The sequence below is a fragment of the Astatotilapia calliptera genome, chromosome 13 (genome assembly GCF_900246225.1).
Source record: "Astatotilapia calliptera chromosome 13, fAstCal1.2, whole genome shotgun sequence".
Lineage (NCBI taxonomy): Eukaryota > Metazoa > Chordata > Actinopteri > Cichliformes > Cichlidae > Astatotilapia > Astatotilapia calliptera.
In genome coordinates this window covers 17,080,674-17,100,170 of record NC_039314.1, presented here as the reverse complement: position 1 = coordinate 17,100,170, position 19,497 = coordinate 17,080,674, and the positions used below count along the sequence as shown (strand labels likewise).

The 19,497-nt window shown below is 39.2% G+C and overlaps 1 protein-coding gene across 3 annotated transcripts in view; it reads left to right on the top strand.

Moving 5' to 3' along the window:
• Positions 1 to 19,497, top strand: part of LOC113035556 (cGMP-dependent protein kinase 1) — a 100,114-nt gene that overhangs the window by 44,835 nt on the left and 35,782 nt on the right. Inside the window, exon 1 of one of the 3 annotated variants that reach the window (XM_026191191.1) lies at positions 5,443 to 7,333. The exons of the other annotated variants lie outside the window; for them this stretch is intronic. The gene's annotated coding sequence lies outside the window, so the exon portion shown is untranslated. Of the gene's footprint in view, positions 1 to 5,442; positions 7,334 to 19,497 lie in introns of those variants that run through there. 3 annotated transcript variants of the gene reach the window in all.

Below are 19,497 nucleotides of genomic sequence, written 5' to 3'. Positions count from 1 at the left end.
CTGCCTGAGGTATTCACTGAGCACTCGGTCAGTTGGGGCCATCTTCCTAATGTATTCTTGGATGTTCGTTGTCTCATCCTGGACTGTGGTGCTGACACTCACCAGTCCCCGGCCCCCTTCCTTCCGCTTAGCGTACAGCCTCATATATATATATATATATATATATATATATATATATATATAACAGCAGCTGGGCCAAGGCTGGCTGACAAAGAAATAGAGGAAGAAAGGGTTAGGAGTGAGAGAATAGACAGGTGATAAACGCAGGGCAGCAGTGACAGTAAAATGAGGGAACCACTTCAAGGAGGCTAGACAAATTCTCATCTTGTGTCTGCAGACAGGAGAGAGGAATTGGAAAAAAATGTTTATAGCATAACAATGTAAGTGTTTCTTGAAGACAGCATAACAGGACACCATTCACCATGGTTTGGCATAAAACAATTGAGCAAATTGCAGAGCTCAACAGTACAGCACTGAAAAGAAGAGGAGGCAAACTCAGGAGGAAAATTGTTATGATTCTCAGATAAATGAAAATGCGTAATTAATCTGTAATATTCAAAACTGGATGCCTGAAAACGATGTCAAAATATTTTGATAATAAGACTGCAACAAAAAGCTATGCTTAGTATTGATTAATATGTCTCAATCTTTCTCAACTAATTGCAGAGTTCAAGGTGACATCGAATGTTTTGCTGTTTGCAACCCCAAAAATTCAGTTTACGATGATATGAAACAAAAAAAAGCTTCAGATTTTCACAGGAGTTTTTACATTCTGTTTAGCATGATTTCAGGAATAGCTTAGTTAAAGTTTATTTGTTGTGTTGTTGATTTTCAGTAGAAAAAAAAGCCAAAAGTGCTCTATATTCAGGCTCTAAAAGACTATTGGGAATCTTGAAATTGATTCAGACCAGTCATCTGAAAGAGTGAGGTCACTACTAACATAATCAGTGTGACTGATTATCTGTATGCTCCATCTTAATGACACTGGTGGAAAAGGCCGTATCAGACGTCATCTCAAAGACTCAGCTGTGCTCTCCACTTACAGTTATAACGCACATGAATGCTTTTGCATAACACTGGATAATATCATTCTTTTCAAATAACAGTTATATAATAACTAATTTTGAGAAGTATCAGGGTGCATAAATCATTTAAAGGGTGCAGAACAATGCATGTGTGCAAGGAACGATACGTACAGTGGTGCGTATTTGCCGCCATAGTATATGTCTTTCTAAAATACCTCATGCAAATATAATTAATATAAATATTAAATATAAATAATATCTCAAACATGGCACTGCCATTTTTACATTGGCTCTGCCTTCCTTTTTGCTTCTTCTTAATGTTTGAGAAATAATAATTTAAAGATACAACTAAATAAATTCCATCAATCCATCTTCTTACACTTATCCGGGCCCGGGACGCGGGGGCAGCAGCCTAAGCAGAGAAGCCCAGACCTCCCTCTCCCCAGCCACCTCCTCCAGCTTGTCCTGGGGGAACACCAAGGCGTTCCCAGGCCAGCCGAGAGATATAATTTCTTCAGCGTGTCCTGGGTCTGCCCCGGGGCCTCCTCCCAGTGGGACATGCCCGGAACACCTCACCCAGGAGGCGCCCAGGAGGCAGCACCAATCCGTCTGTCGATCTCTCGCTTCCTTCTTCCGTCACTCATGAACAAGACCCCAAGATACTTAACCTCCCCCACTTGGGGCAAAACCATGGCCTCACATTTGGAGGTGCTGATTCTCATTTCCACTGCTTCACACTCTGCTGCGAGCCATTCCGGTGAGAGCTGGAGGCCATCTCCTGATTAAGCCAACAGAACCACATCATCCATGAAAAGGAGAGATGAGATTCTGAGACCACTGAAGTGAAAGCCTTCTGTCACTTGGCTGTGCCTAGAAATTCTGTACATAAAAATTATGAACAGAATCGGGGACAAAGGGCACTCCTGGCAAAGCCCATCACCCACGAGGAACAAGTCCAACTTATTGCTTTTGACTAGGGCTGGGCCATATCATAATGTTGGGCAACGATAAGAAAATGAAATATCGCGATAGAACATGGGTAAAACGCGCATGCGCAGTGCCTTTGTTTTCATACGCACATGGTGGAAAAAGCGTGCCAGCGACAGAGAATGAGAAGAGAGAAAGCGGATCGTTGAATGAAACAGATGAACCAGAATTGGTTTGTAAAAATGCTTTAGTGGTGTGGAACTGGTTTAGCTTTCGTCCGTCAGATACACAACAAAGCACTATTTTTGGTAGCGCATGCTAGCGGGCCATCGTTATTACCGTGTTTATTGGAAAATATGGCACACTTAAAATCAATCCTTTGATTTTTCTGAAAATCGACAGTGCCCCTTATAATCCCGTGTGCCTTATGTATGAATTCTGGTTATGTTTTCTGACCTTGAAATGATTTTATGTGGTACACAGCGCTCGAAAATCTGTCAAATGTTTTAGTACGACTTTGCTAAGCTACGAACCTGCACCGCTTGATGGATTGTCAGAGCATTACGGCTACCATAGTCAGGAGCCTCGCGGAGTGATATGTACTGTGCTTCAGCATAGTATTACAGTATTGTGTGTGTGTATATGTCATGGTCCGTGATTTTCCCGGGTCGCCTTTTGTTGTTATAATAAAGTGTCATTTTCTGCTAACACTTGAGTCTGCGTTTGGATCCTTTTGTGCGCGCGCGCCGCGGCGCATGACAGTATAACCTCTTTTTACGTTTTGTGGATATTATACATGGTTATGCTGAGGATATGTCGGCCAATTTCCGCTGGAAACGCGTTGTGGTTAAACTGTCAGCAAGGAATTTGCATTTGCACTGTTAAATCTTTATATAACTTTAATGCACATAAAAAACTGTTTAAGTGAAAATACGTTGATGTTTTTTTTTTGCACTAATAAAGTTGTGGAGTTGTAAAGTATTTTGTCTAGTGTCAATTATATCGTCAGTTATATCGTTATCGCAAATTTTCAAATGTATATCGTGATAAATATTTTTGGTCATATTGCCCTGCTCTACTTTCGGCAAGCTCTTGCAACTGTTGTATAAGGATCGAATGGCCCGTAGCAATGGGCCAAACACCCGATTGGGGCCCGGAGCACCTCCTACAGGACACTCCGAGGGATACGGTCAAATGCCTTCTCCAATTCCACAAAACACATGTGGACTGTTGAGCAAACTCCCATACACCCTCAAGTATCCTTGAGAGGGTAAAGAGCTGGTCCAGTATTTCATGACCAGGACAAAATCTGCATTGTTCCTCCTTTATCTGAGGTTCGACTAACGGACGAACTGTCTTTTCCAACACCTTGGCATAGACTTTCCCAGTGAGGCTGAACTAAATAAATTTAAAGACTAAATATATAGGCCTCATGTTTGCCATCAAGCGGGTAACTGTACACAGCAAATTCAAAAGTGTTAAATTTTTTGGTGTTAATAGTCTTCTTGCAAAAGTAGAGTTAATTTTACTCTAAGTAGAGTCACATTCTTTTAATGTAACTCTGAGGTGTAAAATGATAGTAGTTAAAATCGAGTGTTAAAAATGAGTGTTTCTCTGTCAAATCTGGAGGTGTTAAAATGGAAACATTAACTCTTGACCTCTTAACTCTGAACTCCTAGAGGGGCTATGACACCAACAGAGTAAATTCGCAGACTCTGCCCTCAGCACGGCTCCAATCGAAGCTGAAGTGAAGCCGTTTCAGAACATTTACTCTACATATTTGAGTTGTTTGCCATGCTTGGTAAGTCATTTTTTCAAAGATTGTTTCAATTGTTATTAGCTTTTACTTCTGTGGCTCTTTGGAGTTGAGACAAAGCTATGTGAAAGGCATTAGCCATGTTGCTCGCTGATAGCATAATATTCTGTTTTAGCTAGCTGAAAGGTATTGTTTGCGGGCAAATACCACAGCCTTGAAAAAAAGCTTGCATGTGAATTGTCAGTCAAATCTTTGGTCAAATACACCTAAAACAATGTCTAGAATGTGAAATGTTGGTATAATGAAAACGATCGCCCATAAAATAAAAAAAAACGAGCAAACAGCAGTAGCAGATGTCCTGACTGGATTCTACGTTAGCATAGATCCCTCCAGAGTTTTGTGCACACGGTTTAGGTAAAAATTAAAAAGGTTGAGGTTTTACATTTAGTTCAGTATTACCTGTTGCCTGTGTCCTTGTCTTTTGGGAAAATACTTTACACAAGTAATGGCTCAAAGAGGATTCCTTTTTTTTTTTACTGTGCTGCAATTGTTTACTGGATTATTTGTGCCGTTAATTAGTGTCAACTAATTTTTATTCGATCTCCGCACAGGATATGCTTGTGAAGATGGAATATGGGGGAGAGCAGAAGTGCGTTGAAGTTCCACAAAGTGATGAATGAAGGACATGCATATTGTATTGAAGAAATAAGTGTTGAGAATGCTGTTATTTGCATTTACCATGTCAGACCTTTTGATAAACAAAATTCTAATGAAAGTGAGAACATGTATACTGTTACGTCTTAAAGAAAATGTTTTGAAATTGTGGTGCACAGTTCAGAATAAATGTTTTTCAAAAACCATTGCATCTTTTTAGTAAATGTTTATTTCCAAAAGAAATTACTAGAAGTTCAGAACAGTAAAATTCCCGCTTTTTAGAATGAATTAGAAGATAACTCTTACGTAGTTAAACTAAAATACTCTTTGAGAGTTAATATATAAACTCTTAACACCAAGTGTTAAATTATCAACTCCAGACAGATTTGGTGTTTAACACTAAATCAGAGTTAACATACCAACTCTCCAAAAAGAGTTAAATTAACACTCTCTGGTGTGGACCCATATAGACACTTTAATAGTGTTGAAATCAAATCCGACAGTGTTAATTTGGACATGCTGGATTTGCTGTGTACCCCAGTGGATACTTTCACAGTTACAAGACAGTACTTTAATGTTTAAACTAATGCTTAGAAAATTTAAAAACAAACAGAGTAATGTGACTGTATATATATCCACAATAACAGAGTAACTAGCAGTACTGGTGTGCGGATCGATATTGAAATATTGATTCTTCCGATACCAGTAATTTATGTTCTAGAATTGACTCTCATATTAAAATATAAATATTTTAGTACTTTGGGGTAAATTTGTAGTTTTTCATTAACAGAAACACCGTGGAAAGAAACTATATCATTCGGATCGTCTAAATTGGAAGGAACTACTTCCTCTTACGCCTTTCACATTCATATGCGAAATATAAATGTATAAATGTGTCGCAGCCCCTGGCATGCGCACTCACAACAATGGCTGAGTGTGAACGGAGTCATGTGAGTCATATGACCGTTTTTTTTTAATTTCTACATGATAATTCTACATTATTAAGCAATATGAACAAGTAGTCTGATGTCCTGTAATCATTATGAAGCTATATTATTACGATTACATAATACAATTATATACAAATACAATGAAACATTAAGTTTTTGTACAGAGTATCGCTATCGGATCAATATCGTCAATACCACTCTGAATTTTACTTGGTATCGGATCGGAAAGGAAATCAGTGGTGTCGCACATCACTAACTAGCAGCCATGATAAAGTGTCAGAGCTTTGGCCCGATACATCTACATGGTGAACTACATATTAAAATAGGCGTGCAAAAAGTTAAAAATAGACATTCATAAGAAAGAGGATACACTTTTGAAATACTCAACTACTACCGCTTCAAGTGCTTGTAGTTTAAGCTCTAATTTGAAACAGAGCATGGACATCAGTAACTCCGGGCAGAGTTGTAGCCTGACATTTTTTATAGAGGTGACCAGGCTGAGACATCACTACCTTCGGGGATGACACATGAAATGGATGTGTTGTTATTTTTTTTTTCTTTCTGTCTGACAAACCCCTCTAGGTAAAATGGCTGTCTTTTGGTGACTCAATCCTGTCGTTTCAATTGAATTAAACAGCAAGGAGCTTTATATTGTAAGTTAAAGAGCTGCAATATTAGAGCGAAAACCCCAACGATAAGACAATCCCTTATGAGCAAGCACTTAGCTAAACTGTCTTTGAAGAGGAAGAGACCTTAGTTATTATGTGCTTATGTAGGCGTGACTGACATTTAATGTACTGATGTTGGCTATAGTTATTTAAATACTATATTAAGTGCTGTTAAAATGTGCCCAAGCAGGGGCAGATCCAAAAGGGGGGCACAGGGGGGTATCAACCCTATAGAAATATAATTGTCCCTCCTGCCCACCAGGCAGAGTACCTTTAGACTTAAAACCTGAGTATTTTATTCTGGTTTAATTTATTCATACTTTAAGTATTCCAACGTTATTCCTTTGCTCATCTATATTTTACAAACACCATTACAAGAAAATCCAGCCACTTTAAAATAAGACTGCTTATTATCATTTCAAAAGAACACATAATGAAGACTTATACTGAAAGGCTCATCTGAAGCAGCTGTGGCATTAGAGTAAAAGGATTAATAACCACTGATGCACTCTGCCTTTCTAATGTATAAATGTATTACATGCATATGTGTAGATTATATGCCGGGCTTTAGATATTCATCTCAAAGTGACATTTCTTTTCACTTAATCTTCATTAGCTGATTTTTTCCTCTTCCCGGCTAATGTGGATATGAAAAAATAAAAATAAAAGCACAAATCATAATATGATAAAAGATTTTCATTCCTCATGAATGACAGCCAAGCCTGAATCTGTCCTTTAAGATTAAAGGCTCAGTTTTCACATGTCTGTGTGTTGGGTTTGTGGGTCTTTGATTGTTTTTTCTCACCAATAACTTCTGAATGTAGAACTCCAGTGATCTTACTGCTAGGTGTTTAAGCCTGTTTACATGTCCTTGATCATTTTATTTTTCAGCAACAAGTGGATGAATTATACTCTGTGGGGTTCATCTCTGTGTGCAGACCTTCTGAAAGCCACTTTAAACACATAAAAAAGCACAGAGTTGCCTAACAGTGTACTCAGTGGTGTTCAAATTCTAGTGTGCATTTTGACAGGTGCTGTGTTAGAGGTCAAACTGTCTGCACACAATACAGACAAAACAAGACAGTCAGCAGGGGATTAATAATTAGCGATTTTTGTACCCGTTTTATGTGTAGTGCTAAAAACAGCACATGATAATGGAATTACATATAAAATATTAGGGGGCAATTTTCTAGAGACTTCTGAGAATCTTGTGAAAGAGTGATAGCTTAGCTGTATAACAGCCCTTCCTTCCGCCTCGAGTGAGCAAACAGTTGTCCTTCTAATCAGTCTGCATGTGAGTGTGTGTGTTTATTAGACTGTGCCTGCACAGTCTCAGGAATCACCCTCTCCAAGGTGAGTGATTCTTGTTTTGGCAGAATGAGATAGCTTACAGTGTGTGAGTATTTTGACTTCTTCTGTAATTGTTTCCTGTGTTTTTCGTCTCATATTTCCACACCATTTCTTTTTGTGCACCACAGAGAAATACCAACAATGCTTTCGCTGCATTTAAACATTTCCCACATGGCACGGAATATTAAGCGTGGCATCACTTGTTTTCATTTCGTCTTTATTCAGTGTGTTTTCGTTGTGATTAAAATCAACTGGAGGCAGGATTTAAAAGCACCCGTGCAACAGAAATCGTTACTGGTGTGCATTTTGAGAGCAAGAGTGAGAGTGCTTTCATGTATGGTAATTTTTCTATAAGTCCTGTTTAATTCTAAAACACTGACACAGCTGTGATCAGTCGACTCGGCAAGTATGTTTGCATGCTAATACAAAGATTATGTTGGACCAAGTGTTAGCGTTGGCTTTTCAATAATTCTTACAAATGTTAACAGCATTAGCCATATTTGGCATCTAAGTGAATAGCTTTGTCTTTCTGGGGATATATTACAAGCATAGTCATTAGTTTTTAGAAGTAGTAGCACATAGCTTCTCTCTTATTCCCTTTCCCAAATGTTTATAAGGCAGATGTAAGTGCTACTCTGTTCTCCGTAGTGAGCTAGACAGGTTTCGATGCAGGACAAACTATAACCTCATTCATCTGTGCGGATGTTTAGACACAGCTAGCTGTTATAGTCTTTGCTATCGAGGCTGCCTATTTTTAGTAGTTGCTTGTATCTAGTAACCAGTGAGGTTATGATTCTGTTGTGTGAGATAAAGAAACACAGTTAACTGAGAGGGCTAAGTGTTTGGTTTTTTTTCTCTTAAAATGTTTGTCTTATGTAGCCATGATTTTAAATTTGACATATCATTATGGTTTAAATATAATTTCCAAATATGATAATAGATTAGTTGCAATAAAGCTCAGAAGATGCAAGAAGCAGAGGAAGTGAACGTGGATGAGTTTAAATACCTGGGTCAAAACATCCAAAGCAACAGTGTGCAAGAGAGGTGAAGAAGAGAGTGCGGGCAGGGTGGAGATGAGTGTCGGGGGCGGTTTGTGACAGAAGGGTCACAGCGTGAGTGAAAAGGAAGATGTTGGTGAGACCTGCCTATGATGTGTGGTTTGGGGAGGTTGGCAATAACAAAAAGGCAGGAGGCAGAGCTGAAGTTTCTTTGATTTTCATTGGGATGGACAAAATTACACATGAGTGTGGCATCAGAGGGACCACTCAGGTTGAGGAGTTTGGAGCCAGAATTAAAAAGACACAAGATTGAGATGGTTTGGATGTTGAAGGAGGGATAGTGGATATATTTGTTAAAGGAAGTTGAAGATGGAGCTGCCAGGCAGGAGGAAATGATGAAGACGTTAATGGGGTTTGTGGATTTATTGCAGGAGGACAGGCATCCTCTGCATGTTTATGTGGTGGCACGCATTAGGAAACTAAACATGAAGCTTTAATCACTTCCAGCTTCACACTTTTATCCGTGGCCTCTGCTTCAACAACTTTTCATGATAAAAGTTTGAAATAATCCTTTCTCTTATGCTGGGCCTTGGTGCAACCCCTCCATTTATCCACTGTCTGAAACAAGCTGTTTTAGCTTCTCCCCCTTTAAGGACACATTTCCCTTTGAGGCAACTTTCTGAAATTGAAGGTTTGAACAGCATGTGGGATGGGTTGCATTGCTCATAGCCATAGCTGGTTCACATGTGCATCAAACAGAACTGAGAGTAGAAAAAAAATTTGGAAGAGAGTGTTTAAAGTGTTTAGTATAAAAATTCAGCTTTTGGCTCCCAGCATATATTTGGATTGAGCATATATAAGCTGACCTCAGTATTTCGGGCTTTGGTTATGTTTAATATAAGCACACACAATATATACACTACACCTCAGCAAGGTTAGGCGATGTTGAGACGCATAATGTGCAGAGGTCACCGACTTTCTGCAGAGTCAATTGCTACAGACCTCCAAACTTCATGTGGCCTTCAGATTTGCTCAAGAACAGTTCATATAGAGCTTTATGGAATAGGTTTCCATGGCTGAGCCGCTGTATCCAAGCCTTACATCATCAAGTGCAATGCAGAGCGTAAAGCATGCCGCCACTGGACTCTGGAGCAGATGTGATGGCAACCTGATGGAGAAGTCGACACTGTGACAAGTGTAAAGTTTGGTGGAGGTAGGGTTATAGTGTAAGCTCGTTCTTTAGGACTTGGGCAGGGCCCTTAGTTGCAGTGAAAGGAACTCTTAGTGCTTCAGCATACCAAGACATTTTGGACAATTTCATGCTCCTAACTTTGTGGGAACAGTTTGGGGATGGCCCCTTCCTGTTCCAGCATGACTCTGCACCGCTGCACAAAGCAATGTCCATAAAGACATGGATGAACGAATTTGGTGTGGGAAAAATTGACTGGCCTGCACAGTCCTGGCCTCAACCTGAGAAAATAACTTTGGGATGAGTTAGAGTGGAAACTGCAAGCCAGGCCTTTTCATCCAACATCAGTGTTTGACCTCACAAATGCACTTGTAGAAGAACACTGAAAAACCCCATAGACACACTCCTAAACCCTGTGGAAAGCCTTCGCAGAAGAGTTGAAGCTGTTTTAACTACAAAGGGTCAGCCAACATCTTATTAAACCCTATGACTTAAGAACGCAGTGTCAGTCAAGTTCAAAAGACGATTGAATACTTTTGGCAATATAATGTATTTGACGGAACATGAGGATACTGTTGAATTAGTTAAATATGACCTGTTATCTTGTTTTGAAGAGGCTCTTGGGATTTTTTTAAAAATAGATTGTGATGTAAAGTTTGTTAAAATATGTTGCTCCACATTGTTTTCTGAGGCAGAGTGTCGCTTTGAGGTTATGTATCCTATAGTGCACCAAAATATGGGGTAAAATATGGACCTGGTCCACTGCCAAGTTATTTCACACTTTAGTATTTGAAATTGGAAAGTGAGGAGAGACACACATTTGCTGAAGATGCTACACGCTGCGTTGAATACAGAGGTGACCTCAGAGAGCAATAGAAGTATGTTTATATGCATTCAATCTATAACATGAAGAATTGCTACACCTCTTAAGAGGAACAACAAACGGGGAGGGTGTTGAGCCTGAGCACCATCATTAGGCATGGCTGGAAAGAGAAGGATGGATAACAAGGGTCCTTTGAATCAGGACAGCAAGTGAGCACGTTCTTAACAAGGAACGCAGAAGTGCCATCTATTGTGCTGCTGTTTTTCCTGTCTTCTGTGCTTCAGAGTACTAATTAAAGGTGCATCCATTGACAAAGGCATATAAATCAAAATAAAAACGTGAAATGTAAAAAGAAATGGTAAATGACCGGTATAATTTATGCAGGCATGTGGAAAGCAATTAGACAGGCAGAAAAACGTAACACAAATAATTGTGACTGGCAATTAATAATGAAATGAAAGGGGGTAAGACTGACATGTTCATAATAACGTCAAGCAAATTATTTTTTCTGTAAAAGTTAAGGCGCTATCATCTCATGGCAATGTATGCAGGCCACACTGTGCTGGGATAAAGCATTTCATTGGATAAATGAAAGAAAAGGAAGAAATGGGGACACTGAGAAGAAGATGGAAAGAATGGCTTTGGCAGATAAAATTCCTGTGGGACTGTGTGGGGAAAAATCTTCTCTGTTTCCATGGCTGCCATGGTAACACTGTTGCCAGAGTGCAGCAAGAAACGTGATGGTGAAATGGTGAGGCTGGCTGGGAAGTCCCCGCCTACCTGTTTGAGATCACAGTTGCTGCGATGGGCGCTGTGTGCAGTTTTACCCTGACGTCTGTATCCAAAACTTGACAGCGTGACTTCTTTCAGTTGAATGAAGCCCTCTGAATTTTGACGGACAGTGTGTTAATGGACGCCCGGAGTTTGTGGTTGTTTTTATGTGTGTTTTGATTATGGGCCCCTGCTGGTGTTGTTTTCCTGACTCTCTGTTGGAGCGCAGGTGTGAGCCCGGAGCTAGATGCTCTTCTTGCGTTCTAGATGGCTTAAAAGGTTAAAACGCCCAGAGAGGAAACCTCAGACAGCAGCATTTAGTCAGAAAGAAAACAGCTCTGCAGGTGTGACTTCAGACAGCTGCTTTTCTTGAACATTTTTATCCTAATAGTCTCCTGTGACATTATAGGCAGGCGGCGTCAGTGTTGCTTCCAGGGAATTTTGGCTGATTGAGGACAGCTTCTACTTGTTTTGCGTTATCCAGGTCACATTTGCATCACTTCTCTTTATTATACAAAGAACTAATTTGATTTACCAAATTAGTTATTTGCTGCTGAAGTTGTATGACAGTGTAAGTTCTAAAAATGGCATTTTGAAAAGTTTCTTCAGATGGATTATCAGCACAGAAAATCACAGCACAGATCAGATTTATAAGCTGCTGCTTTTATTTCTCTGCACAAAACTTAGGGAAACCTAAAAGCTAATTGTTCTCAGAGCAAACCAAAGCATATGACTCATGCCCTTGCTTATGTTATGGTCTAAGTAGTTCTATGAGCATGTTGTCTATGGAAAATAAATTTTAAAAGAAAATAATAAATGCGGTCTACAAAATAAAAGCCGACCAGTGTGGAGCAAAAATTCTGCTTTTAAAGGTGATTTATGCAGAGAGGGAAAAACATTTTGGAAATGACAAGGTGAATGACCTAAATTTGAATATATGTATCTGCCCAGATTAAACACAACCATCAAAAAGAGAGGATGCATCTGTTGCCCCCGTGTGCTGCCAACCTGTGGAGTTAAGCTATATGGGTTTCCCCTGGGTGATGCATTATCCTCCCACAGTCCAAAGACTAACTGATGATTCTTAATTGGGTGTAGGTGTGTTTCTCTCTGTGTTAACCCTGTGATGGACTGCCAGCTTGTCTGGGATGTTCCCCACCTATCGCCCTCTGGGCTTACACGGGCTGTTTCCGCCCCATGATAGCAGTAAAAAAAAATGGATGGACAGTAAAAACATTATTAGGCATTTTTGAATTATTGAACCAAAGTTGAAGTTCTTTATCTATGCATGAAAATTAGTCTCTGGTTGGAAGATATTCAAAAATTTGTAGAAGAGGTAGAAGATGAGAATTAAATATTAAACTGAAAAGTATGTACCGTTTACATTTTTAAAAACAATTCATAGGTTATAATGACAAATGGAAGAAGGGTGAGCGGAGGTTTGTAGCAAATGTACTTGTCAATCATAGAGCCAAACAAATAATAATAGTAATAATAATAAAGGACATGAAGACTATACATTTCTTCACCCATAAGCTTAATTTGCTCATTAGATTTTATTCCATGTAAACAGGCATAGCCAACATGTCTTCTCCAGCAAGCTTCAATCAATTTATATTTTAAGGAATTTTATATCTTTTCTAATTAGCCAAATGATTATGTATGTTATGTAATGATTAACATTTAGTTGGAAATTTGGCTCATTTGGCCCAAATATATTTCATGTGAAAAGTGCTGCTAATAATCCATCCATACATACATCCATCCATTCTTTACTACTACAGATATCTATCTCTCTATAACAGAGCTTACTGGTTTTTTTTTTTTTCAATGGCAGGTAAACAAGTGCATTTAAAGAGGGCGATTAATCAGAAAAACAACAAAACAGTGTAAGAACTAAAGCTGCCCTGGCTGCTACTAGCATCGCAATAAACCTAACCAGAGGGATAATACATCTTATGAGTTTACCAGTATGTTTGAAATAGCAGCGCAAATGGAGTGTGCAAAGGACTGAGGGCAAGATAATTACACACACAGAGTTGTAGAGAGTAAAGCTGTCATTTAAATGTTTAGATGTTATAACAGTTAAAACAACGATAATTGTTTTTGTTTTTTTCAGATAGGCTGCCCAAACAGAGAAAGACATTTATAATCTTAAGGCAGCTCATTAGTTTGGCTAATGTTTGTATGATTATACTTTTCCCCCTATAATGAACAACTTCTTCAGAGATTTTACAGGACGTGAGCAGGACTCCTGCAGAGTAAAGACTCTGCTTATCAAAATAATTGCAGTTTCATCCAGAAAAAAAAAGGAGGACGAATGGTTTCACAAATACACAAGGCAGACTGCGCACACACTTTCTGCCATTCAGGCAGTCTCTCACACACAAACACATACAAGTACTCATCACAACATTCAGTCAAAGAAGGAGGGGTGGGTTTTGAGAGGGGTGGGGGGATTATCACTTGGTATTTTTTTCGATTGATATTTTTGGGTGCAGGGAGTCGATGTTCCTGCCTCAGTGGGATGCAAAACATCAGGCTCGACTGACAGAAAGCCTTATGAATTCCTTGTTGTTGTCAGAGCTAATGTAATAATTTTTGTGTACATTCTAAAATTGTAACTCATTCAGTGGGAAATTATACTGTGTTGTAAAATGACTAAAATAGTTATTGTTATGTCTTTCTCTCAGGATATTTTGCTGCCTGGAAAAAAAAATGATATTCCATTGTGCAGTTCAGAGAACTAGCTATATAGAGAAAAGTGTCTGATACAACCTGGACAACTGCCTAAAAATAACTTGCTGATGAATAGCAAACACACTTCATTTCCTCCATTTGATTTTCTGCAGCGGGGCCGACTGAAATTTATCAGGTTATTCAAACTGATTTCCTCTGCGGCGAATAATTTATGGTTGATTGTCTGTAATGACGAAGGCAACAAACAATTAAAATTTATATCGCGAACGAACGAAAAAGCAATTTACACAGAAAAGGTTGTTTCCTTTTATCGGAGTTCAGAGTGAGGGAATGAAAATAAATATGTATGCAGTGACATCTGCAACTTATGTAACAGCACTTGTGTCATCATGAGAAATCTGTGTAGAAAAGAGGCGATGAAGTTATTTTAAAGAATGTGTATGAGACAGCAGACAGATCTTAAATTTGATGGGGTTTTTCATCTCTTATGTGAGATACTTCATTTTCGCATTTTCTGAAGGCACTGCTTCCTCCTCACTGCAGGCTTAAGGTTACTGCATGTTTGTTCGGCCTCCACCGTGCACACCTGCCACCAGTGATGTTTGTCAGCACAGCTCAAGCATATGACTCATATCATCACTTTCATCCCATAGTAAGCTCCTCTAAAATCCTCTCACTTTGTCTAGTATATGCAGGTAGCCCTTTAAGTAGTTCCAGCATCTCTGTGATGATCTGACTTCCATCCGTCAATCCATTGCCAGTCCATTGCAAGGCTTATACAGAGAGACAGACAACCATTCACATTCACTTTCACCAATTTACGGTGACCAGTTAAACTCACTTGCATGTCTGTGGACTGTGGTTCTGTAGTCAGAGAGAAAGTTTCTTCATTAACTTGTTAAATATTTAGAAAATTCAAAAGTCAACCATAAGGAAAGACACAAATTCAGGTATAGCTACTAGCAGTTATGTTCCAAAGCCTTCAGTGATCCCTGACCTTTTCCTTATTACAAACATTTATGCATTAATGGAAATATTATCTTGACAGCTTTGGAAGTTGTTCTGCCTTTGTTTCTGACGAGGAAGTAGTAACCTTTTCTCTCAACTTTTTATCTAGAGCTATCGCGTGGTTAAGGTTTATATTGGCCAATACTATGCTCTATTACCAAATACCCTCAAAATCAGTGAAACATTATAGCTGCTAGATGGGCAGAACAAAATGCCAAGTGCTCACAGAGCTCTTGGAACAAATATAGACTTCTTTTCCTCTGATTAATCTAAACATGGTTTGGAAATAGTAAGGAATGACAGTGTCATCCGTCATGACTGACTGTCCACATATACAGCACAGCCCATCTAGAAGCTGTAATACGTCTTTCAAAGAGTATGATGAGGTGATGAGATCACAGGCTTCCAGTTTAAGATGTCAAAGTTTTTAGTGTATGTACCAGAAGGTTTACTGCTTCGCTTCAGGCACAAATACCAAGAAGCCTGCAAAAAGAGAGACAACTTTAAAATGATATAACAGAATACTTAAAGTGAAGAAACGCCAGTCATTTTAATTTAAATGATAAACAAACGTGATCAGTTGTGCCTGAGGATTAAAGCTTGGAGGTGAGGTTTGTTATGAAGATGAAGTGGTAAATGTTTTCTCTGTAAAACAGAGAAAGATAAAGTCACGCTTTTAAGAATACTCCTCTTCAATATCATGACTCCCACATGTTTAGGTGCCAGACGTACTTTTTATCTTAATAAAAGACAGAGATAGCAGAAAATAAATGTATCGTTCTTTTAAAAAGAACAAAAAAAAAAAGAAAAAAAGATTTGCTCTCCTCTGGTTTCTATACAGCATGGGGTGAGTGAACATTGTGGGTGGATGGCAGGTGGAATGAGCTCAATATTTCTCAAGCAGCTGCTGCTCCAAGTCTATAGACTCCCACATGACGCGACTATTGGCAGAATTGGCAGCTGGAGGTCGCCAAGCCAGTCAGTTTTCTGTGTTGAGATTCATTGAAAACACAGTGTCAGCCTGCAGTACAGACACACAGTACTCCTGCTTCTCCTGCACTGCTGTGTTCCTTTATGCCACTGTAGTGATAACTAGGATTTTAACCATAATTATGAGTAGAATTCCTCTAATATTTTCTTATTCCCTAGGCTCAGTGACATTGTCTGGCATAAATGACCTGTCCTGTTTTCTCACGCTCTAAAGAGCTCATCTAGATGTAATCAGACTCGGCTGATGTTATTAATGACTTGGGGGGGAAAGAGATTACACTCTTCCACCCTGAAGCCTTAACAGCATTACTCTCATAAGACTTGTAGGAAGACATAAGCAGTAGACCTTACGTCATGTTGGGATTTTAACTGTGCCTGTGACTACGTGTGAGTCAGTGAAAAGAAAATCATTAATCTGCATGTTTGGGTACGCAAAGACAGGGAGTTAAGGAGAAAATGTCAATGACAGAAGCATTTTTAGAGTCATGGTGAAAACCAATTCGATTGCCCTCAAACCCAAACATTACCACAGCATTCCTGCGTGGAAATTCTTATGGTGGGTGCTCTCGCTAATTAGTTTAGAGACACCGCTTATTCTCTCAGAGCGGTATAACCCCAGGTTGATTATCTACAAGTGCTAAAATGACACATCGCAGGCGAGCACGCCCTAATATCCCACATGGAAGCAAAACCATATTATGATTATTATCTCCCAGGTTTTCCAACACAGTTTCTTTGCAGTGTGACAATAAATTGATTATAGGTATGGTAGCGATGTGAAACTGCAAGAAGGACAAGCAAACAAATCTGTGTCTGTGTATACATGAGCGTTGTGTCAAAATACACATCATCATCATCTGTCCTGATCTTAATATGGCTAGAAAGTGTAGATTATAAATGCAGATTTAACACAAAAAAGAAAGAAATAGAAAGACAGAAAGAGAAAGAAAGAAAGAAAGCTAATTTTAGCTCTTTTTCTGTCCAGTGCTGTTTACATGGCCCTTTACATTGAGCAGTGCTTTCTGCAGATATATTTCCTGTCACACTTCACTGCTTGAAACTCTGGTCTAATCTTTAAGTACCACTTTCTTATAGTCCTGAGGTGCTTTTGGACAGGAATGTGGATTTTCTGCAGTGCCAATAGCTAATGCTTTATACTTGATACTAAAACAATTCAAGACTACATTCACAGAAATGGAGAGTTCTGATTTTCCCAAACCCTAGACTGTCTGGCTATGGATTGGTCAGATTCATGACCAGATTTCTCATCATATGTTTATGTATAATTTAATGAGGCAAAAAAAAAAAAAAAGATTACCCAAACAAACACACATGGAGCATTTGCATAATGCCCCAGGCTGAAATTCAGTTACATTGAATTATGGCTATGCCAAGTGAATGAGTCTCTCCGCTGCTTATGTGCTTTCTCTTCTATCTTACTGGCGGTATCCATACATGTGTTGTTTCTCAGAGTTTTCAAGCACAGATCCACCTTTTTGGGATTATGCATGCCAGAGGAGGTAGTTAGCCAGTTTTGCACATCTTCACAATCAAAACTGTTCATCTGTTATCACAAATAATTGAAGGGTGTGGGATTACAATCACTCCATCAAAGAACAGGAAGGAAAGGAGGAGCATGATCGGATGATAACGTCCTCAGCTGTGGGCCAGGAGGGGCGTAAATGGTCATCCTTTATTCTGAGGTCGGATTGCATTCAGCTTAGAAGAGCTTTGAAGGGCAAAGGGAGATATGTGTTCAGCAATATTCAACAGTATGTTATACTGAGGTTAACAGTTTAGTTTAATAATAAAAAATATAGAATCTAAAATCTTTTAATTCAAAAAATTATCAATACATACAAAAGCCAGCTACTGTATAATTTTAGATACAGTGCAACACAAATCAGCTGTATATTACATATATGTGATCTGCACCAGCAAATATGTCTTTTTCCCCCCTGTGTAAACCCACACACTGGCAGATTGCAGGTTTGTGCATGTTGAGAGGCCACTTCCACAGTGTTGACAGGACTCAGTTTTTCACAAAAGCAGCAATTTTACCACACTTGATCCCCACATCCGCATATCCTGGAAACTGTGCCTCCACTGTCTGCATGACAGCATGTGTGCTCTGGGTGTCAATTGACACACATGAAATAGTCCACAAACACCGCCTTTGTGGTGTATTGAAGACAATGTTTTCAGTGCTTTTTTTTTGGATGCTTAGACACCATATTTTAAACTTCTCAGAACTATATCCACTGCAAACTAGAAGAGAACAGACGGGGATTTCACAGATGTTGATATAATCCAAGACTATGATCACAATAAGTGGGCCAGATGACATAACTGCAATGCATTGACTGTAGCAACAGGCTTTTATGATGTACAGTCTAAATTTACCTATAGGCAGTCATTTTTGTCAGGTCAGAGAACTGAATTGAATTCAGCTGTCCACCTCTTGAATAAACACTGCTGAAGCCATGGTGAGCTGCGGCTAAACTCCTCTAAACAATTCCCAGATATCATCCTTGCATGTCTCCAGTACAGCCTGGGGAGCTTTGTGCATCCAGAAAGCGGTGAAGCTAATGGTCGACAACCCATGAGCATTAAGACATTCATCTTCACCCTGAGTACAGGATAACTAGCTCCCTCAGTCTCACCGCAATTTAGCCAAGCCTTCAAATAATAAGTTTACCTACTGCAGTCTGCTGCGGGCCTCTTACATATCTTATTTCCCAGTGCCCTATACTCCCACTTACTGCAAAACCACTCTATTGCACAGTGGGCAATGATTTCAGACTTCCCACTCTTGCTGCTGCTTATGGGTCAGATTAGAAGGCTATTCTAATAATTTCTCTTTTGACCTATTTCCATATGCCAGATTTGACCCGTTTGCGGTCTGCTTTGGAGGCATTTGTCCCCACCTCATGAGCACATTACCATCTGGATAAGACACAGTTTCTTCCAAATATGGTTAAAATGTTATATAGTGACACCTTTCTTCTTACAAGAAGAATCGCAGTGCTGTGAAAAAATTCTGTTTATATTTTGCCATCAAGGATTAAATCCACGATGCCAAAAATTTATCGAAGTGTACGTGTTTATGTGAGTGTGTTTGCATCTATGTGAACAGTACTGCATTTGTGTATGTGTATTAATAAATAGACATACCTGTGTGTTTCTTTGAGTATATACATCTTAGGTTTAATCTGTTCTTGCACAGTATGGTTACATAATTATAGACATGTGTTTCTATATATATATTTTTATTTCACGCTGTGTGTTTAGGAGGGTTCTACTTGTAGAAACAGTTTCTAAGTCTCGAAGTAAAACAGTGTCAGGCTCTGTAATGAGGGCACCTCTCCTGTGGTTTGGCCCGATTTTAAATGGCTGCTAAACTCCTGGTTTGCAGATTGGTGGTGAATGTGAGAGTTTATACATTTGTGTATATATGGTAAATAATAAATGGACAGATACTTACATATTGACTTGCCTCTCTAGCAGAGCAGTCAAATCACTTTCCATTACACAACTTGGTCGCCCGTTGGCACACAAATGAAGACAGGCTTTTTCCTTTGAGAGCTTTGTGTAACATTCACACTCTGATCTGATGGATGGATCAGGGACGACCTGGGGTTCAGCATCTTGCCGAAGGACATTTTGAAATGCAGACTGGATGGGCCAG